The sequence below is a fragment of the Salvelinus sp. IW2-2015 genome, unplaced genomic scaffold (assembly GCF_002910315.2).
Source record: "Salvelinus sp. IW2-2015 unplaced genomic scaffold, ASM291031v2 Un_scaffold1814, whole genome shotgun sequence".
NCBI classification, from domain to species: domain Eukaryota; kingdom Metazoa; phylum Chordata; class Actinopteri; order Salmoniformes; family Salmonidae; genus Salvelinus; species Salvelinus sp. IW2-2015.
This window is the reverse complement of record NW_019943187.1, coordinates 27,567-32,564: the sequence shown is the minus strand read 5'-3', so window position 1 is coordinate 32,564 and position 4,998 is coordinate 27,567. Positions and strand designations below refer to the sequence as shown.

Below are 4,998 nucleotides of genomic sequence, written 5' to 3'. Positions count from 1 at the left end.
GCTCCTTCTGAGGGGCAGAGTCCCGGGGGTGGGGCTTGGAGCTCCTTCTGAGGGGCAGAGTCCCGGGGGTGGGGCTTGGAGCTCCCACAGACGAGCAGAGCGCTGGGGGTGGAGCTTCCTCTGAGGAGCAGAGCCCTGGGGGTGGAGCTTCCTCTGAGGAGCAGAGTCCTGGGGGTGGAGCTTCCTCTGAGGAGCAGAGTCCTGGGGGTGGAGCTTCCTCTGAGGAGCAGAGTCCTGGGGTGAAACTTGGAGCTCCCCTTTTGAGAAGGTTTGCGGCTTTAAAGGGAAGCTAAGGTGACATTTTAGAAGTAAAAATGGATTTCTACTAAAGTCGGGTAAACAAACGTCAACTTAAGGTAGGCTATCTAATGGTGTCAGTCCAGTAGATGAATATATATATTTTTTAATCTGGTATGTGTTGTAAAATACATCTTAAATCTAAAAAAGATAAATCTGGGGAAAGTTAAATTTTAAATGTGATTGTTGGGTGAAAGGGAGCTCATATGGATAAATGGTTATTGTTGTAGTAACAGAATTTATACCATCAAATAATGACCAATAATCTATACAAGGGATGCATAGAAGGAATATTTTAATACAGTGTCATATAAACATGCCTGACATTTTGCATCAGTGTTGTTTCTGTGGAGGGTCGCGTTTTCAATCCAGTTTTCAATCCAGCCTCGTCCCTTAACATTTTTTTGGGAAAACAGACCTTTAACAGAGTTTAGGGTTAAATTCAAAGCATGTAATAGAGTAGAGCATAGGACAGCTAACAATGCGCCTTTTTAAAGGAGACCGCGTTTTAACAAGTTTGACATTTTAAGGTAAATTCTAATAGTGTTTGCCAGTAATGCCATCTCCGCCTTTTAAAAAGCACAGACAGCGTTTTCACGGATTGAAACCCAGCCATTGTCTTTGGAAAATATAGGCCTAAGTCATATTTTATTTACATATTCCCGGCATAGTTTGTTCAAATGCAGAAAGTCAATTAACTCCAGCCCTTCCTTAAGCGCCCACATAATGTTGTTATTGTTCTCATAAATCCAGTAGTTGAGGAGCTGGTTCTGCTGGTTCTGCTGGTTCTGCTGGTTCAGCCTCTTCCTAGACAGGGAAATAACATGTTAAACCATTAGGCTAGATGGTTATTTGTGAACAGTATTTCTGTCCATTCAGGGGACCCCTTTTGGCTCAAGACCACCCCCAGAGGCAGAAGTTCAGTACGGATTTACTCTTAAATCCAATGTGGTTATAAAAAATTTAAAAAAGTGTTTTAAGCTTAACAGTACTGAGATATAAAATTGACTTAACATTCAATCTGATTGCGGGTTATTGACAACGCAGCTTTTAAAGGCAACGTTCCCACATTTCACAGACTGCATCCACACTACATGTGTCGCCTCAATCAGTCATTACCTTTTAAATATAGCATTGTTGACAGGCGGGATCAGATTGAATCCTGGCCTTACATATTGATCAGTTTTGTTATTGAGATATAACATTGACACTTGTACATTGATCAGTAACATTATTGAGATATAACACATCATTATTGAGACTTACACATTGTTCATTGATACCAAAGGGTTGGTTGAAGGCTCTGGAACCGACGTAGAGCGGGTTGGGAATAGACACCAGAGCAGGTTTATCGCCCTCCTCTTCATTCTGTCACCATGGGAGACGAGACATGTCAATCAAATCTGTTTTTAGAAAGCCCCCTCTATCTGGGCATACCATGTCATTTCAACGTGGAAATGTGGGTAACCTTGATTCACCCAGTCAGAGACAGGCAAATTCTCAATGTGTGCTTCTATAGGGGCTTCTACACCTGCATTGCTTGCTGTTTGGGGTTTTAGGCCGGGTTTCTGTGCAGCACTTTGAGATATCAGCTGATGTAAGAAGGGCTTTAATAAATACATTTGATTTGATTTATCACTGTGCTTTTATTTATTTTTTACCCCCTTTTTCTCCCCCATTACGACCTTGTCTCATCGCTGCAACTCCCCAACTGGCTCGGGAGGCGAAGGTCCAGTCATGTGTTCTCCGGAACGTGACACGCCAAATCGTGCTTCTTAACACCCGCCCACTTGACCCAGAAGCCAGCCGCACCAACGTGTCAGAGGAGACACTGTTCAACTGACGGCCGAGGTCAGCCTGCAGGCGCCCGGCCCGCCACAAGGAGTCGCTAGATCACGATGAGCCAAATAAAGCCCCCCTGGCCAAAACCTTGCCCTAACTCGGATGACGCTGGAACAATTGTGTGCCGCCCTATGGGACTCCCGATCCCGGCCGGTTGCGATGCAGTGCCTTAGACCGCCATACCACTTGGGAGGGTTCCATTGTGCTTTCAACCATTTAAAAGCACAACTAAGTTCAAATGGGAATACAATGTCAGATATTTTGTATTTATACAACAACTAGATTCAATCAGATTGACATCCATTTTGCATCGTTGGAGGCGGAACTGCGTTAGCACTGTCAAATCCACAAGCGGCTCGTTGCCATACCACTGCCATTGGATGCCACGAAACCACACCCCACTATAATCCAGCCGCGTTAAAAGTTCAAACACTCGAATTAGACTGATAGGCATAAATAAAAATGAACATGAAAACATGCATTAGCTTAACATCACTGGTTTGGCATGAGTCTTTATTTCCAACGTGCTAGCCTTTATTTCTAACGTGGTAGCCTTTATTTCTAACGCGGTAGCCTTTATTTCTAACGCGGTAGCCTTTATTTCCAACGCGGTAGCCTTTATTTCCAACGCGGTAGCCTTTATTTCCAACGCGGTAGCCTTTATTTCCAACGCGGTAGCCTTTATTTCCAAGGCAGTAGCCCTTTATTTCAACGGCCAGTAGACTTATTTCCAACGCGGGTAGACTTTATTCAGGTACTTTTCAACGCGTAGACTTTATATTCCAAGACGCGGTAGACTTTGATTCCAACGCGGTAGCCTTTATTCTAACGCGTAGCCTTATTTTTCCAACGCGCTAGCCTTTATTTCAACGCGGTAGCCTAGCCTTTATTTCCAACGCGGTAGCCTTTATTTCCAACAGCGGTAGCCTACTTTATTGTTCCAACCGGTAGCCTTTATTTCAACGCGGTAGCCTAGCCTTTATTTTCCCAACGCGGGTTAGCCTAGCCTTTATTCCAACGCGGTTAGCCTTTATTTCTAACGCGTAGCCTAGCCTTTTTTCCACGAACGCGGTAGCCTTGTATTTCCAACGCGGTAGCCTTATTTTCCAACGCGTAGCCTTTATTTTCCCAACGCGGTAGCTTTATTTCCAACGCGGTAGGCTTTATTCCAACGCGGTAGGCTTTATTTCCAACGCGTATAGGCTTTATTTCCAACGCGGTATAGGCTTTATTTCCAACGCGGTAGCCTTTATTTCCAACGCGTAGGCTTTATTCCAACGCGGTAGCTTATTTCCAACGCTAGGCTTTATTTCCAACGCGTAGGGCTTGTATTTCCAACCGGGTAGGGCTTTGATTTCCAACGCGGTAGGCTTGATTTCCAACGCGGTAGGCTTGATTTCCAACGCGGTAGGCTTGATTTCCAACGCGGTAGCCTTTATTGCCAACGCGGTAGCCTTTATTGCCAACGCGGTAGCCTAGCTTTATTTCTATCGCGGTAGCCTTTATTTCTATCGCGGTAGCCTTTATTTCTAACGCGGTAGCCTTTATTTCTAACGCGGTAGCCTTTATTTCTCTCTTCAACTGTCCAGTGTTAGTGATCACGTACTGGAGCCGTTTCTTCTTGTTTTTATCTGATAGGAACCCGGTGTGGTCGTCTGCTGCAGTAGCCAATCCGTGACAAGGACCGATGAGTTGTGTGTTCTGAGATGTCGTTCTGCAGACCACTGTTCTACTGAACCGTTATTTGCCTGTTTGCTTGCATGATTCTTGCCATTCTTCTTCGACCTCTCTCAACGAGCTGTTTTCTCCCACAGGACTGCCGCTGACTGGATGTTTTGTTAGTCGCACCATTCTCTGTAAACCCTAGACACTGTCGTACGTGAAAAACCCAGGAGGCCGGCTGTTCTGAGATACTGGATCGGGCGCGCGTCTGGCAACGACGATCATACCACGCTCAAATTCGCTTAGGTCTCTCGTTTTGCCCATTCTAACATTCAACCGAACAGTAACTGAATGTCTTGATGCCTGTCTGCCTGCTTTATATAAGAAGCCACAACCACGAGACTCACTGTCTGTAGGAGCAGTACATTTTCATGAATGGGCTGGCTGTACCTAATAAACAACGCTGAGGTTGGAAAAATAGTGTGAAAATTATGATAAAGCCTGTTTTAATGTAAACTATTTGAAAAGGCTGACTGAAATGTCAGCCTGTTTTGGTGGGATGGAGTTTTGGCCATCCACGGTGACATCATTTATACATGAGTTAATAGACGAATAAGAAAGAGTTCCAAACATCTCAGCCAATAACAGCTGGTTTTCAGTTTTCCCCCCTCCCTACCTCCTTGCTACTCCTTGTCATGGCAAACAAATTGTTTAGCTTGACAAGGAGTGGCATATTGGCGTAGACTGACTGAATTTCTGGCTTATTGTTATTCGGTGAATGTCAAATGTGTAAAATGTGTTTGTTAAAAAACCCCATGAGCTTTTTGCAGCAGCTGCTACACTTCCTGGGGTCCACAAAAAAACACGACACGCTGATAGACAAGTCACACAAATGTAAAATACATGTAAAACACAGTCAAAGCCCTCTGAGTGACTGGTCAAAAAGTTAACCAACTCCCGGTGCATTTGGTTCCACATTATTGTACATTTATACATTTTCAACCACAGAATATTGTTAGTTAGTTTTTTTCAAATTGAAGAAAACTAAATAAAGTATTATGTAGGCTAGGGTAGAATGCAACTTGAAAGCTGCGCTACTGAGTGGTCTATAGTACTGTTGACTACAGCCCTGTGGGCCTGGTCTATAGTACTGTTGACTACAGCCCTGTGGGCCTGGTCTATAGTACTGTTGACTAC

The 4,998-nt window shown here is 44.3% G+C and overlaps 1 long non-coding RNA gene across 1 annotated transcript in view; it reads right to left on the bottom strand.

Annotated features, from left to right (window-relative positions):
- Positions 1-575: 575 nt before the first annotated feature.
- Positions 576-4,998, bottom strand: part of LOC112072070 (uncharacterized) — a 5,527-nt gene continuing 1,104 nt past the window's right edge. Inside the window, exons 2-3 of the long non-coding RNA XR_002894239.2 lie at positions 1,564-1,658; positions 576-1,104 (exon numbers count right to left, since the gene is read on the bottom strand). This is a non-coding gene — a long non-coding RNA (uncharacterized lncRNA). The remainder of the gene's footprint in view (positions 1,105-1,563; positions 1,659-4,998) is intronic.